The sequence below is a fragment of the Manacus candei genome, unplaced genomic scaffold (assembly GCF_025592945.1).
Source record: "Manacus candei isolate 608988 ecotype Guabito, Panama unplaced genomic scaffold, ASM2559294v1 h1tg000050l, whole genome shotgun sequence".
Classification (NCBI taxonomy): domain Eukaryota; kingdom Metazoa; phylum Chordata; class Aves; order Passeriformes; family Pipridae; genus Manacus; species Manacus candei.
The window spans coordinates 8,025,976-8,044,475 of NW_026138098.1; the positions used below are offsets into that span (position 1 = coordinate 8,025,976).

The following is an 18,500-nucleotide window of genomic DNA, read 5'->3' on the forward strand; positions in this document are numbered from 1 at the left end:
GCAATATCTCTTTATGTAGGTTTAATGGGTATCAAAGCTCTGCTTTGACAACTTTCGAAGACCTGAGTCCCACTTCAGGAAGATGAAATTAATAACCTATCCACTTAGAACTCAGCAAAATCTGTTAATGGTTAATTATGTTACTGCATAAAGCTTTGCTTCTTTCCCTTTCACTTCATTGCATCCCTCTAACTTGTCCTTTTTCACACAAAGAAATACCCCAACTAACCTACAGTTCTTTTTAAATACTTCTTTCTTAATAAACATATTGTGGTGGTCAAATAACAAATATATAACAAATTCAAATCTAATTGCTTTTAGGTACATCACAAAGGTTTTGGGTTCAAATGCCTCTATTCCTGTATCATAAAGTCCCACCATTCTTAGGCTCAGATACAAAAACATCTCTTGCTTGCAGTTCACAGAGAAAGAGAAGCAGAAGCAGAAGCAGGAGAGAGGAAAGATACACTAATATTTTTTTTTTCTCAATTATTCCATAAGCCCTACAGCTTCATCACTCATAAGCCTTCCTCAAATTCACAGGCCTTGTAAAATCCTTACCCACCTCCCCCCAGAAAAGGCCCCACATAACTCTCACCTTCATTCTATACTTCTAATAACTCCTCAGATAACCCCTTCTCCTCCCTCCTGTGTTCCTCACCATTGCAGCAGTGTGTGGTTGTGGCATGTGATGCTGATGGTTTGGGTAATACGTGTCCCCAGCCAGAGGGCTGGTTAGGGTGCAGAACAGTTAATGCTCAGCTCTCTTGGCTTTGCCCTCACAAATCTGAGCTCCCTTCCTCTATGGGGTAGAATAAGTTCTTACCTCTTGGCAGAAATGGTGAACTTTTAGGCACCATATCTAAGTAATGTAGTTGCAGGAGGCAACTGGGTCCCGAAACAATTACTGACAGTCAGCAGACAGAGTATTTGCACAAGTGTATTTTTCAGTCCACTAAGCTAAAATGTAATATTGGAAGCTATGGAACTGTTTTAAAGGAAGAAAAATGAGCACGGTTATGAATTGTGGTGATTTTCAATATTGTGACAATGAAACTAAATGCCAGCTTTCCCTCTTTGTATTGCATTCAAAACTGCTCAGCTGAGAAGTGAACTTCGCAGTGGATGGCAAGCTGCTGTAATAGAAGCCTCACACTGTGCAAAAACTGTTGTTACTTTTTTGATGTTTCAGTTGTCTATCCAAATAAAATCATCTGGTGCAAATGTGCATGAGGAAGCATATGGTATGTAAATAAATAGCGGGAGGCTTATGCTAAACAAACTTCTACTTTCTCTCTTCCAACCTTTCTTCCTTTCCAAGTTGACCTTAAACACACTTGGAATCAAAAAGTGTTTCTCAGCTATGTATTTATACATGATAAGAGACTATCAGGCCTAGTCCAGTGAGGTCAAGATATCTGCTGTTTTTATGAGTGATAGTTAACAAAAATAATACTTCAAGCCTCCTCAGCTCTATATATCTTTTCCTAGGATGTACATGACAGAAATGTGTCTAAATAAATGAGGAGAGACAAAAGAAGACATACAGCACTGTAAGATCAGGAGATCTCTCAGAAGATCTTCCTCTGTGTCCTCCAGATTTCCAGCAGTCAGAGAGAAAGTGAATTCTTTCTCATTTACCCACCTGAGTGACAGCCAGGACTGCAAGGCTTTCTTAACTCATTTCAATCAGCTGAAGGAGAACACAGAACGAGCTAAAACAGTTTCTCCTCCTCTTCTGCGTTCCCAGTCCACCAAAGCGTATCCATACTTTTATTTGCATGCTGAAGTTCTAATAAAGCCTATGCGTGCACTAGAGTTACTGAGAAAGATTATTCCTGTCCTTCACATGCCATAAAGTATTAGTGCTGAAGCCAACAGTGATACTGCTGAGAGTTCAGTGATTCTGAGAGCCAAGATCTGTTTGACTGCCTGATGTACTGCACCTTGGAGGGAATTTGTTCTATCACCATTTGCATTAGGCAGTATGGTTGTAATACATGTCAGCTGGAGGTACCTTAAAAATGATGCCTCACATTTCATATACAATATTGCTGCATGTTCAAAAGCTTTACAGGTTTGAGTTTAAGTAAAACATCATCTGCATGATCTCGTTGCCAAATCTGAGCATGGTAAGAAGAAATACATTTTGTCACTCTAAGGATGAGGTCAATGTCAAATTAGTCTCTCACTATCCTGTCCTTTAAAAGACAGAGACAGACACTGTACTGGGATGGAGAGCTGAAAGTGTCCTCAGAGACTCAAAATTACTGCCACTGGAGCAGGATCTGGTGGTATTGATGGTTGCCTCATATACCCTCACCCCTTCACTTGGCAGCAGGTACTCCTAGGCTTCCCATGGCTCTGAACAGGTACAATAAGCAGCAGGAATTCTGTCAAGCAGCTGATTGCTAGCTCAGATACAGATCTCTACATTAGAGATGTTTAGAGTAAATTTCTAAAAAAATTTTTTAGCTTTCTAAATCTTCCAAATATTTCATTTTATAGATCACAATTTTAAAATAAGACTCATCAAAAACATACCATGCCTGTGACAAACAGTCCTATTAATACATGTTCGCTAGCCCATTAGGTAATTTTTTAAAAGGAAAATATTTTGCTCTTCTCAGTATTCATCTTTTCCTATAAGCCTAAAGGGATGCATATAGAAAAAACCCCCATAAATAAAAACTGGTATTACACCTCGTCACACATGACTTCATTAGACATACATTAGAAATGAAGATGTGTAAATCACCTATGAAACCACTAAAGAATAGCTTGAAATAACTGAGGGTACAGCTCATCCAAGTACTACAGACATACCTCAGTTAGCTTTGAAGTTAATCAAGATTTTCATAACACTATAGGTCAGCACTATGGAAACTAAGTGAGCTGAAGTAGCTAGCTGATATTTAGGTAAATATTTTGGAGCTATCCTTAATGAACATCATGAGGTAGCAACTCTGCAGCTTGAAGACTTGGATTAACTCATCTAACTTAGCATACCAAAACTACTTTGCACAGGATTTAAAGAGGAAAAAGAAAAAGACAAGGCTATAACAACACTCTGCACAAAGGAAGACTTCACTCCCATTTTCTAACTTATTAATAACTTTTAGTGTCAGAACCAGAAAAATGGTAGCTCATGTCTAATGATATAACCTCGGGACAGAAGAATAATTATATAAAGTCCAACAGTTTAATGAACTACTGACTAACTCATGCTAAAACTTTTCTACATGTAACAGTAAGAAAACATGGTCTTAGCCGGCCACAGAGGACAGTCCTTAATCACTTCACTGAACTTCCACATCATGCACATACATGTATTCAAAGCTTCCAAAACAGAGACAGTTCAACATCCTCTCAAGCATTTCTCAAGACAAGCAATATACTTCAAGATAACTGTGTACTACATTAATTATAAGAATTAGAAATCCATCACTAAATTGTTGATATAATTCAACGTATGAGAAACAAGATGAATCAGCTCTCAGAAGACGTGAATCATAAATGTCACCTCTGGAAAAAACCACTGGCTAATCTGAGGTTTCTACTCAGCCAGAAAAGATCCTGCTTAGGTTTACATCCTGGTGATTCATTTTGTGAAAGGAAAAATAATTGATTCTGCTCTTTCACAAAAATGTAGTTTGTGCAGTGTCATCAGTACATCAACCATTTATATTTGTTTTACTGCACAAAAGAGTTTCAAATCAATCTCAAAGGTTGTACATTTGAAAAGCAGCCAGCTGGCTATTCAGAACTTTGAATATGGTTGCCTTTATGTTACAAAGCAAATAAATAGAATGTAAAGGGAATTTCCAGCAGTTAATTAGCAAATGCTATTGTTCTTCTAAACAAAAATTATATCCATACAGTTGGATACCACTCTCCTTAACAGACCTTCTTTGTGATACCTCTTTCATAAAATGTCTAAATATTTCTGTACCCTTTTAACATATTCGTTTGTTGAAAATGTGGCTTTCAGATGGCCATCTAAATGTGTCACAACAGGCAACATAAGGGAACAAAATGTTTAATTTCTTTCAAATGTTGTAATAAGGCATTTACTAAAACCTGGAAAAATATTCAGAAACATATTTTATTCTGCAAGACATGTTTATAGTACAGTGCAACTTCATGAAAAGAAAACAGTTCAGTCTCAAATCAGTAGACTCCTGTCAGCAGAGGGTTATAAAAAAATTAGTAAAATGTGTCTCCTATTATTGCCTCATCTCTGGAAATGTTCAAGACCAGATTGGATGGAGCTCTAAGCAACTTGGTCTAGTGATAGGCATCCCTGGCCAGGGCAGGGGGATTGGAACTAAATTAAGGTCCCTTCCAACCCAAGCCATCCTAAGATTATTGCAGCTGTGTGATATCCAGCTTTCATGATAACTCATTTACTGCCAGCTCTGAATAATAAAGAACTTTTTTTTTTCCTTCCCTCTTGGAAAATCCCAAGTGGATGAGGAAGTTTCCAGGGAGCAAGCAGGCATACAATAAGAAGGAAAAAAAGACAATCCTAAGAGCTGTTAGGATAGTATTTCTGTTCTTGCAGCTCTTGAATAATTGTAACTGACCCAAGCTCTGACACCAGGTGCATCAAACTGCAGCAACATGGCCAAGGGCTATTCCAGGCTGGCTTTGATTGACCCTTGGAGGTTCTATCTTCAGTCACTTATGTGCCCATATACTTTTACACAGGACAAATAGTATATAGGATGTCAATCAATATAATATAGAGGAACTTGAGGCAAGTAGAGTTTTAAACCTGCCCTTACATTTATTTTTCTTCATATGCTTAACATTTGGCTTGCACTGTCACCTATTCTTCCACATGTTCCAATCCTCCTCCCATAGTACAAGGACAAAGAGCATCTTCATTCTAGTCAAGGTAGGAACAGATTCCTGCAATCACTTTGTCCCTGAAACCCTATTTGAAGCCCCATTCAACTATGCAGAAAATTACTCCCCTTTCTAAAGGCAAGAGTATTATAAGGGGCCTGGATTCTTACCTAGTCTGAAATTTGAATAACTGAGTTCAAACATCCATAGCCCTGGCATGTGGCTTTGTGATACTGAGACTGAAGTGCTGCTATGGCTAATGGGGATTTGGAGCTACTCCTGAGTCTGTTTTACTAGCTATCTATCTCTTCACAAGAGACAAGTTTTATTGCTTGGATATGCTGATACTTGCATATGAAAACCTCAGTGATAAAGTCAGTAAAAAAAATATGCTTTGTCGATCATGGATTAAAAAAAAACCCAAACAACAAACATAAAGCAAGGCACAAAAGTGTGAACTTAATCTCACCTGTTACCTATTATGGAGATAGCACCTCATCTCAAAACCAAACAATTTTTTTCTGTTGACTGTTGGGTGCTGTGGTTTAGTGGTGGACTTGGAAGTGCCAGGTTAAGAGTTGGTCTTAGAGGTCCTTTCCAACCTAAACAGTTTTATGATTCAATGTTGTGTGTTCTTTTCTATTACTATTTTTAATACTGTATTCAATACTCATGTATGACTTTTTACCTAACTTATTTATCTCTATATGTTTTCTTGCACTATCTTGTCAGCTTGCTTCTTCCTTTAAGTTTCTTTTAAGGCACAAGATCTACATTTAAACTTTCAAAGTCTGGCCAAATGACAGAGGAACTGTATCAAGAGTAATAATAAAAACAGGGCAAAAAACCAGGAGGTTTCCAAGGTATTTAAGAATTCAACTTGTATTCAAAGGAATATAATTAAATGCAATCAGAAGAAACTCATGCAAAATTAATATTATATTAGAAACATTATTAATAACTGTTATCTACATGTAACATAAAAACCTTGTCACCTATGAACTTTTTTATAAATATGCGGGTTAGTAAGTTTTATTATTCTTCCCTTTGTATCTAAACTCCATAAAATTTCAAATAACATAAGCAAATTATTTGTAATTTTTCTAGAAAAATGTGGAAAGGAAATGAGAAATCATTTAGCAGCCAGACAATATTATAACAGTAAGAAAATGCACATGTGGCCACACATAAATCCATACACACAGGTTCACACAAGTGGTTTACATTCCCTGTGTAAAGCAACTATTACACAGAAACCTTGCTTAGGTTCTAGATATTAAAGTTCACATTCATGACACGTATTGCTACTACTAAAACTAAGTATATGCAAGGTAGTAAGGATACAAAGTGACAAAGAAAAAATGTCGAAAATGCTAGTTACCCATGTACTTTCTGGTCTAGTTTTTTTTTAAAAATTGACTTATTAAATGGATGGGTGTTTTCAAGATACATGAAAAAATATGACCTTTCTAACGCAAGTGAGGTGATGCATGCCATGTATTAATCCTGAATTGAAAGATGAGGTATAAACTGCAAAAGTAAAAACTGAGGAAAAAAGAAAACCAGATTTGTCCAAAATAACATTCTGTTTGGCCCTTTAAAAAAATATTGATCCATAATATATTACAGAATTTTTAATCCATCTAAAATTACCATGGTATTAATGCTTTTAATGTTTTTTTCAGCCAGACTGTTTCATAAAACATAAAGAAGCACATTGTGTTTGATCCTAGAAGCTGAAGAAATTTCAGAAGAATTGATTTTTTTATATTTGCAATAATCTAGTAATTTTTAATGTTTCACCATCAGCTAACACATAAAATCAATCTATAATTCCATGACAGGAAAAGAATTCTTAGTTGCTTGCATAGTTGCTACAGAAACAGCAGCTATCTTAATAGCACCACAGAGGTTGTAGCAATATACCATGCACTGCAATAAAGAAAATGCTGTTAAAGATCAATCATTTCCATTCTTTCATTAGCACAGTGTTTCTGAACTATGACATCATTTTGCATCATACACAGAATTGTTAGGAGAACAATATGTTAAAAATAAAGAAATATAAGGATACAGAATGAAAAATTGAAAATGAGGACAAATAGCATGAAAATGGGCATAACCTCAGAGATCTGGTTGTAGAATAGTGAAATGAAGAGAAAACATGGAGTGAAAGGACAGGCCTGATTGAGACCATGATAAGTTCCGAGTGGCTCTGATGATACAAGCTTGTTTAACACAAAGAACAGAAGTGCAATTCATACGCCTGAATAAGCCAGCTAATCTTGTTAGGATATGCATTCATGTAAAATTAGTCTCTGCATCTCTGTCTGAAAGAAACACTTAGACCTTTTTAATTTTTATAGCCTATGGCAGCAAATTGCAATCTTTTAACAATTAGACTCTTTGCAAGTCAGATCTGTTCTTGAGGCTGCTGCAGTCCACACTTCCAACCCAACAATGGTCAAACTGAACTCATTTGTTTTGACTCCTTCCTAGGTGCTATATTTTGTATTATTGGATTGTGTTTCTCTGTTAAAGTTTCCTGACAGAGATCTAACACACAGGCTGTTAGCTCCAATCCTGCCCATTGCATAAAAAAGCCTGATAAACTGTGGCAACACAGAAAGCCTGCTGCCTGAAGTCCCAACATGATCACATAATTATTGACCACGTTCTCTTGACCTTTCTATTGCTAGTTCAGGGCCTTGTCTTCTGGTTATTCAGTGATTCATTTATAAAAGACTTCAGTATAAATTACACAGTTTAAATAAAAACATTTATTCAAGAGCAGAGAGTGTCACAGTAACTTAAAATAAAATCTGACTAGGGAATCTAAGTGTTTATTATCACAGTAGCTATGCTGCTGGGCTTTTGTAGACTGGCCCATGAGATTTCAGCAACAGGATGTGAAAGAAAGTAAGTAGCTGAGTTAGCAAAATCTACCTCAGACTTTCAAAGAAACTTAAAAGTAATCATAGTGAAACAAACTAAAACCTTGTAAATTTTTATTTAAGGAGACTACTTTGCATGCTTGCAAGATACAAGGTAAATTATACTTGCTGTTAGAACAGAGAATATTTCCTAACAGGAATAAAAGAAACTATAAATAAAAATCTATATTACTCCAAGTGTTTAAACACTCTTTTGTATACTCATTGTGGATACTACGATACAGATAATTAGGATATGCAGGTAAATGTTGCTACTAATTTAAAGGAGTATGTTAATAGAATGTAAATTTTCATTAATGTTTCAAAGGGATAGAATTTTCTAAACTGATACACAATCTCTTTAACAAAAAATAAACAGTGGCAGATGTGTGTCTCTCATAACACTGACCTCAAAGGAAACCCAAGACAATCTATAACCATAGAAGTCGATCAAAGGATTCCTCAGTGAAAGAGGTCAATATTCCAACACAACAGAAAGATAGAAATGGTTCATTTAATATCTACTCTTCCTTTGTCTGCCTCTACTGGACTGAACTTCTTTACCTTCTACCCCACTTGCATAGGCAGATATGAAGCATATTTGTTAACCTGTGCCAATGTTGCTCAATTGTTATTTTAAAGATCTGGTCAGAGAGAAGTAACACAAACTAATTAATTCTCTTAATCCAAATGAACCTCCATGGATACATTTTCCATGTGCAACAGTTCCATTTGGTAGTTGCCTGTTCTTGAACTTTTCACCCTTTTCCACTATTTGTTGTGGAAAATTTCAACAAATGTAAAATAGCTGCAGTGAGAGAGGAAGAGAGAATAAAACTGAGGCTCCAAACATTTAGGAAAATCTGACTGCATGGCAAATGGATGCATGATCAATAATAGAGAGAGAAACACATTATACAAACACATTGAGAAATATTCCAGATGTCAGCAACACTAAGCCGCAGACGTCAGATAACAATTGCAAGAGTACGCTCATGCTTTGATGTTCAGCTCTACTTTGGGCTGAAGGTTGTTACCATTCTCTTTTTAGCAAATAATATTTGCTAATACAAATTTGAATACTGTGGGGTTTTTCCTATGGTATTTTGGTAGTGACACGGAAAGTTAGGTAAGTTAAGATTGGATGTTTTCCCAGAAGTATTTATTCCTGAAGGGAACATTGAGTTGAATGTGGCATAATTTTATGTTTACATACTTCATATTACAAAAATACGTATTATTTTCAAAGCTTATATATAATTTTAGATCTCTCAAATATTTTCTTGTGCAGGTTAAAATGTGTTCCAGCTAGAAAAGAAAATGGATCTAAAGAATCATTGCTAACATGTTTTATGGAAGCAAAATTCTACAGAACGTATAGTCAAAAAAGTTTAATAGAAAATACAAAGCTGTTAAATCATATTACTAGTAAGAAAAAAGGTGAAAATAATGACAAGTTCTGTACAATATTTTGATAATGGATCCTGATGAATTTACATAGCAACTTAAAGGTTTCCAAAATATATTATGCCAGTTTACTCAGCAGTTTGATTTAATTCCAGATTCCTTCTGATCTTTCAGAGAAAGAAGGGATATCCCAAATGAATAAGCAAGAGGATGTCCTAGAACCTTGATATATGCAAAGAAATCACAGTAGAAAGACAAACTATCTGCAATGGCTTTGATGCTGACAATGCCTTTCAGCAAAGGACTATCCAGATCACCAAGGAAATGCAGGCTAGGACCAATTCACAGCATGGGTAGCCCCAAAGTAAACCAGATTATAATGTCTCTATTATGACAAAATTAAATTATTAGCATGCATTTCCATTAAAAACAGATCAAAAATTTTTGCTCATACAAATGGAAAGTACTTCTGTTAAAAACCATAAGATTCTATCCCATTCCAAGTCCTACTTACTGGAAGATTAAAACCTACAAACACTTTAGTCATTGTCATGCATGTTGTAAGGTGGACCTTAAAAATCTGTAAACAAGGTCTGTTATTCCACTTTCAGGAATATCTATTCTATCAAAAGCCACAATATCCATATGATTAAGATCCTGCTACTTGGACAAAATAAGAGCTGTAATACATAAATTCCATTAAAGCAGATTTAATGAAATTTTGATTCCTTTTGATTTGTGGGGTTTGTCTCCTGACACTTCATCTTCTTTCACTCATAAGGGTATCAGATTCCCTTGGGTTCTCTTCGTGAGTCCTGATGCACTTACTGTATCTATGCACAGAGTGGTTTGTTGGTTACTGACAAACAAACATGCACAGGTGTTCTGGTCCCTCCCTCAGTGAGAGAATGGGATTGGTCTCTGTCCTCTAAACATCCACTTATTTTCTGACATCTGTTGAAGTTAATTATCTTTGCTATTTCAGCCTTTTTTTTGTGCAGTAATTGTGACACTGATCAGTGGATTAAAAGTGTTGGGAGGATGTAGAGGACAGAGAAAAATCACTCTATTTCCCTAGTCAAAAATTTTTGAGAAATGTTCTCTGAAGTCATATATTAGACAACATTCATTGAAGTACTCATAGCTCCTCTCTCAGCTCAGCAGTGATATTCCAGAGCTGGTCACTCAGAGTGACAGGAAACCCCATGAAGTTTGAGACTGGCACCGACAGCCTGTGTAATGATACCAGCTCACGTCTGCAGAACAGCAAAGGTCTGAACTGGCAGACCCTGACCCCTGCCACCGCTGTGCTGCAGGAAGCTACAGCACAGCTGGAGCAATCTGCTGACATAATAAAAGTCTTTCAATGCAAATCAGATGTTTTGTGATAAACCCTCCACTATTTGGCCCTAATTATCGGTGAAAATCTGTCTGCTTCTATCTCTGCTACATGTGTGTACTACAGAAGATCTATAGAAATCACAGAATGGAAACCTTTAATTTATTGACAAGTATGTTTTGTATTAACATTTGATATTTAACACATTCATCCAATAATTTGTGATCTAATCTCACTGACATTTGTTCTTCAAAAGGACTAGGATTTCCAGATTTTATTTTAACCATAAGAAACACCATTATTCCACACTTTTCTGCCACCAGCGTTCTTCTGCCTGTCTGGATTTATCAAAGAATGCAAGCTGGTAGCACTATTCCACATATGTTCACTTTGTATAATCCTCAAAAAACAAAGGAGCTCAGATCTGCAAACAAAGTGAATGTAATTCTTGCATAGACCATTTGCAGTATTTCCTCTTTGTGGGTTGTAGAAGGAAACACTGGCTTTGCTTACAGAATTTTGATAATCTTCGGTAAAATCTTAATCATAATCTTGTACTTTCTGTATGTTTAAAGCATGTTTTTGATCACCACAACTACAGAAAATAGAAAAAGCAATATACCCAGCACAATATATACAGATGTGCAGTCATATGTTCATCGTCGGGTTTTCTTGACCTGAAACAATGGAATTATATTAAGGGATAAACTGACATAATGTTTACCTAAAATCTCTATGCTGCGTATCTGTCTCTAAAAACATGAGGTACTGCAAGCTGTTCTGTCTCAAAACATGTGAAATGTGCTATACATAACTGAACAGCAATTATTTATGTTTATGGCGATATTAATTAAAAATAAATTGCAGAGTCATTCCGGTGCAAGTAAGGTCACCTGAGTTATGCTGCTGCCACTAAAAGCACAGTGCAGGCACAGCCACATGAGCATATGCCAGTTGGAGAGGGACTGAGGAAAGGTGAGAGTGCACCTGAAAGAATTGGCAAGGCATCTTGGCTGCAGGCACACATAATCTGATTCAGGGAAAAAATAACTCTGTGGGTTTGCTTTACATAACTCTGAGCAAAAAAAAATGGCAGCTGTTTCTATAAGAATTCAAATAGCGTATAAAATATATCCGTCACCATCCATCAGCAAACAGTTAAAGTGGCTATCTAGCTACAAGCATAAAAAACTGAACAACACCTTTTCAACTAAAGTACATTGGAAAAAAATGCCCCTTTGTATAATATTTGCAGTGTGAATCACAAGTTGGGAGAGAAAAAAATATCGACATAACATCACTGAAAATAACAACCATTTTATCCCAACAGATGGCCAGGTGGCAATATAATGCTTTGTTAACTTTGTAGCAAGGGCACAAAGCACTTTTGTCTTTCTAATCACCCGAAAAAAACCCCACCACCACATCCCAACCCCAAAATCCATGAGCTATTTTTATATCAGTGCTCATTTGTTGGGTGGAATTGCTGTTATTCATATACTTCTTACTAAGGTAGGTTTTATGAAACTCATGATGACATTTCATTCCACTTCAATAAAGGTATGTAGAGTACTGTAACAGGTATCATCTTGCCTAACAATGAATAACACAGTCTTTGCAATTATGTTGATGTGTTGTTTTTACAGTGTTGCCACCTAAAGTATGTGTGGTATGGATGTCGAAGGTGATGACATCAGTCCAGATAATCGGGCAGCATTTAACTCTCCCTGAAATCACCAGAATCGAATCATTTTGAGCCAAAAGTACTGTACATAATTCTCTGTGCTACAAAAAAAAACTCAAATAAACTTGGTACAATTGTGGGCAATTGATAAGAGAAACTGAACTAAGGGACATGAACACTGAGTGCAAAGCAAATTCACTGGAGACTGTGGCTGCTGCCCTTGATACATCACATTTTAAGGGTAAACAACTGTTTAGTTTTCAGCAATGTCAATTTTTGAATGTTTAAAGATTGTGTATCCAAATCTATTAATTTCTAAGAGATACAACCCAAAATATTATGTGACACTGGTTAAGTCTATTTCTCTGTACTAAAAGAAAAATACCAATTAATACTAAGCATAGAATATTAAGTACCTCAAATTATCTGCAAGTTTCAAAATATCTGACAAATATGCATAATTTCTGTTCTAAAGTTTTAAAATCAGAGCAAACACATGCCAAAAGCAATTCAGAAAAGCACAAAATATTGCTTCAGGTATTAAAATGCCTGCTACACTCTTTAAAAATAGTCATGCTATGAAAAAACAAAAATAGATCTCCAAGGTTCATTGTAGAAACATTCTGAACTTCTGCATCACCAGATAAAAGTTCTCAAAGATACAAAAATGTTCTCTACTTAAAGCAAGATCAGTGTTCATTTCTTTGTGTAATCTACAGTGAAATTTAACATATAAAGACTGAATCATGCCAATTAAATAAAATATACAGAGCATATATTGTTACAGTTGTAAAATGAAACTATTAACCTATGAAGAGTATTCAGATATTTTAGTTATACTGTTGAATGAAATTATTTTAACAGTGGAAGAACTTGCCACAGATCTTACTCCCCTGACACAAAGTTGTGTTTCAGACTTGTGTTCCCAAAATTCATTTTAAAAAGGATGAGAAAACACACAAAATATTAAAAAAAATATTAATAAAGTTAAAGTAGCAAATAACAACTTGAAAATCTAATTTCAAGGGGGATCTGACTCTCTCCCAAGCTATTGAACATTTATTGGATACACTATACAGTGAAATGGAATCAAACTTGATATTAAATTCAAAATACAACCTAGGTTGAGATATTAATAATCTTTTCCAAGGAGAGCAGATGAGCCTATGGAACAGGAGAAGTTCTAAGGGTGAGGGTGTAAAAGAGTGAACATTGCAGTTCCCCATTTACCATGTTGTCTAACAGAGCCAAGTAATTTCTCCAAGAATCAAAGCTTCAGTAGGTTCTCCCACAGAAACCCAAGTTGAAGGTCATACAAGTGTTTACTGGTATTTTTTCAGCCCTTCAGTCCACTCCTATGGTGTCTTTTTGCGAGGTGAGGAGTTTATTTGGAGGAGGGGGGGTTGTCTGGGTGTTCTTTTAAGGTATGGAATACCCATAAATTAAAAATATATAAATATACAAGTGTATATATAGACAGAGATTCAAGGGTAAGCAGTTATGATGAGAAACTTGCATCACATATTGCTCTCAGTTTATGTAAACTTTCTACAATACAGGGTAATTTTTAGGTATCTAAATCAAGTTTCAGGCCTCAGTGCAAAGTCATGCTACTCCAGAGGGGAATGCAAGTCTCCTGCCAGTCACAGCTGGCCCTTTACTTTTGCAAATGCACACCTTCTACGTGTAGGACAGTCACTGAGACAGCAATAGCAGATACATGTATACATTCAAGTGGCTTAAGCTGCAGAAGCAAATAATTGTGGGAAAAATACGTTGGTAACAACCTATAAATTCATCCCTAACATCAAACAAAATGATGGGATGAGAGCTTTCTCTATTTTCCTCTTTACCTGTGTTCCTCCACAAAATGCACTGAACTGAAAGCAACAATCTTTCTAGTTGCGACCGAAATTCATTTTAATAAATTGCAACTTGTTTTTTCCTATGTAAGCCATGTATTACAGTTTTCTTTTTCAGTTTCTCCATTGCTTCACATTACTCTGTATATGTACCACTAATGAGAAAACAATTTTTTGAATTAAAAGCATTAATAAAATGCAGCTTGTAGATATCTTTGAATTTAAAAAATGTCAAACGTAAATAAGCATCTGGGGATTCGAATAGTCATTTCTTTTATTTTGAAAACTTCCAGCAAATAAACTATTTCTGGAGAATTAAAGGCACCTACCAACATACTGACAGATATTTTATGGTTGTACTACATTGGTATCTGATGCCTTTTGATAGTATATACTTTTAAGCCATACCCAGTGTAAATCTCTTCCTATTGGAACTTCCTTGTACTTCCTTCTATGGTCTCCCTTTGAGTGGGTAATAAACCATGGTTTGTACAACTGTGTAGCATAAATGGAACTTGGAAATACCTTTCCTTGTGGTCATACTCAACCTTAGGTTGATTCCTGTCAAGAATGAGAGCCCTAAATGCTCATGTCCAAATTTAGGAAAGTCAAGAGTCCTTAGTTTCCCATTTTCCTTTCCTGCACTGGTCCTGAGTAATGAGACAAGTGCTCTCCTAGCACAGGATGAAAATGTTACACTTCTGCATCCTCTCTTTTTCATTACACCAAGTTGCACTGTCCCTTTTGTCCTCTTAAACCTTTTTGTATGGTGATTTTGACAGTCAAGAAGTAGTTTAATCTTTAATGATTATTATGTACCAGCAATGCACTCAGGCAAAAGCACTGCTTTCTCTAAAGAGTCATCAATCTAGAGAAATCATTTTGACAATTGAGTTCAAGTGTAACAGCCAAAAGGCAGAGACCTAACCTTTTAGAAGTGCCAATTTTAACAAAAACACAACACAGTTGAGATGTGTTTCATAAGAGCATATTCAAGTACCAGCAAAATAGAAAAGACAACTAACGATGAATAACAGAAAGGAGAAATAGATGTATGTGATGGGAGAGGGAATGAGAACAGGGGGAAAATCAAAGATAACAGCTATATAATCAAAACCAGGAGGACAAGGAAAGAAAGATACAAGATGAATTAAATATGCTTATTAGAACCTCTTCCCATATTTTCTGGCAGAGACTGACATTATAAGAAAATGGATATAGCTGTACAAGTTTGTCATTTACTTAGAGAGACGTCTTGTCAAAAAGCTTTGCCATAGCTAATCTTTTCTTCTGAAAGCTCTCTGAATAATATATTCAGGATATATAGCAGATATTCAGGCATAACTGAATTACAGCTAAACACAAAAGTAGTATTCTTACAGCATCATGATACAAATAAAGCAATATTTCTAGAGAAAGCTAACGTGATTTTGGAAAAAAAAAAGAAAACCAAAACAAAACCACAAAACTATCTAGTTGAAAATGTATACTATTCTGCTTGTCTAAATCATAGTAACAAGGTTAGGTAAATGTCAGGACTCTGAGGGCACTAAGAGGTCTTAATTGCCATGACCCTTGTAACTGGATGGATTTGGAGACCGTATCTTAGCTTTGTCTCCAGCCCCGTATCTGGCCCTGCACCATTTTTCACCTGTCTGGACACCTTGAATGGTGCTTGGATTTGGCTCCTTGCTGGGGCTGTTGGTGTACCCAATTTCCACCATCCTTCTCTGCCCCTGAGAGAAGGTATCACATGGGTGAGGGCACTGCTCATGCTGGGGTCACCCCCAGCTCCCCTGCTCCTGAGGGGGACAGTGAACAGAAAGTGTCACAATAACATACAGGTGTAAACATCACCAACACTATAATAAATGTCCCCAGATACCTCTAACCTTTTCCCTTTTCCCTTTAATATCTGACTGATTGTCCATGCAAAACTCTGAGCGACCTCTCAGCCTTTTTTTACCTTCTATGCTGCCACTTATGTTTCAAGAGAGATTGTATATGCCAAAGACTGTCCATGCTTTCCAGCAGCTGAGCAGTACAGCACATCCTTTTATTCACACAAAGTGGTGTAGATTTACAAACAAACTTCAAGCCAGTAACACAGTTTTTTCCTTCTGGGACAATGACATTTCATACCAATATCATGGAAAGACTTGGCATTTTTTAAAAACTGGGGTTTTTTAGTATTATATTCTTCCCATTAAAAGAGGAAAAAACAAAGAGAACACCACTCTGTCAAGGATGAGTTTCCATTTTGAATACAATTATGATTATAAATTCCATAAGACATCTGGAAAATGTATTTGTTCTTATTTTTCCAGTGGGTCCCAATGTCTGTAGCTACATTATCTCTTTAGAGACTCATACTAAGTATGCTGGCCTCACACATGCAAAACAATGACCTGCCACAAGACATGATTGTACTTGAATTTGCACAAGTTACTCCCTTGTTATCACACACAGCAGCCATTCAACATCAAAGGCACCTTCAGTCAGGATTCAGCAAACATTTATCTTGAAGAAGAAACTGTACAAGTACGTTAATGAGACATAATAAATATGCTCAACAGCTAAAATGAGAATGAAACTCTCCAGAACTTCAGAACTTTGTTCATTATAATCAAAAGCACATAAGCACCACTTGACAAACTTTTATCTGAGTATGGTGGGGAGGTGTCACAGTGTAATTTTTTAATCCAAAAAAATTACTCTAATTTAATCAGACAAAAAAGACCTACTTATCATTTGATTCACTATCTTTCATAAACAATTTTACTTTCTTACCTTTTCTCTTTGTTCACTTAATTACTAGATTGTTTTAAGAATGTATGAAGATCAAAAGCTAATTTTATGACACTTTGAGGTGTGAAAATCAAAGACAATCATAAAAAATGATGATTAAAAAAATAGCTTTATGCCCTCCAAAAAGAAAAAAATTATTTTTAGAATATGTTTTTTTTTCCCTACTTAAAATAAAATTAATATTTGTGAATGGTGTGAACTACAAATTGTGTTGGATTCTTCAAAGCAATTGAATCCACCTGATGTGGAGGTAACAGCAGAGGTGGGTTCAATATGAAGTCACCATGCACTGCGTCACCTGTGTTTCTCAACTTTTTTCAGCTGCTAGAAGCCTTATATGCAATTTACTGATGGAGCATAAAACTATCTAGATCAGAGCAAATCAAATAATTTTAAAGGGCAAAGCTTTAACCCTACTAAATCAATAGGAAATCCAATAATAGCTTCCATAGGATTTCCCTTCTAGCAATTTTATCTGTTTAAAATTTTAGTCTGCCTCTTAGGACATGTAGAAAAAGCACCAAATGTAGGTGGAGTTATGCTTGTATATCCCTCATTTGCTTGTTACCCACTAGTGCCATGGTGTACAGTAAACTAGAGAAAAGTATATGCTCTGTGGTTTGTGATATTACAGGCTCCTTCATCCCACAAGGCAGGACTAACTGGTAGTAACTAATACTTTATTCAGAAGACTGTTTACCTGTATTTTGAAAATCTTTATTGTATCTGATTTTTTTTCTGATAGTCGTGTGAGCACCAATGAGTAGGTAAAGCTCGCTCTGGGGAAAACACTGCCCTGAGTAAATTAGGCAAGATTTTTCATACAGATACAAATTTGTGAACCAAATCAATGTTTTTCATATGAAATATAAAAAAGCAATTGATTTCCTACAAATACCACTAACATGTCTTTGACAGACTTCAGTGAAGAAGTAGCTTCTTCAACTGGTGCATAGCAGCCCAGTAAATACTGCTTTTGGAATTCACTGCATCCAAAACTGATAACAGAGGGCCAAGTCCCATTGAGGGACTAAGTCTAGAAGAAGCTGAATTTGATCAGAGGAACGCTTGTAAACACTTACACTATTTTCCCACCTGGAGGACACTGAGTCAAATAGCATGAAAGTGCTGCATGACAGCTGGTTGCCTGAGGCCTCCCTCCATTATGGGGAGAAAAACAAAGCCAGTATTTTTAGACAGATATATCCTGCAGCTCATGTTGTTAAGAATCAAAGAGGAGAAGAAACAAATGGAAAAAAACCCCAAACTCACAAATAGAAAATACTTCCTTTGTCTTGGAGTGAGAAGTCTCATAAACTATGAATATCTGTACTGGAATGCTGTAGGATTGAGCAGTAAATGGGCACTTACAGAGCTTAAGAATTGGGATGCAATGAAAAAGTGAATACAATGCTCAAACTGGTAACAGAAATAGCATCCTGCAAAATACATGGATTAGAGAATGATCTTCCAAAGATAGTAGAAACTTTTCAAAACCATGATGTCAGTCTGACCTGAACGGAATGTGAGCAAAATAGAGGGATATAAACTCTCCTCTTAGCTATGAATGAGAATTTTATATGGGTTGAAAGGGAAATTTTGACTGTATCAACTAC

General features: G+C 36.0%; 1 protein-coding gene across 6 annotated transcripts in view; it reads right to left on the reverse strand.

Moving 5' to 3' along the window:
* Window positions 1-18,500, reverse strand: part of ATRNL1 (attractin like 1) — a 466,156-nt gene that overhangs the window by 181,810 nt on the left and 265,846 nt on the right. The gene's annotated exons all lie outside the window — the stretch shown is intronic.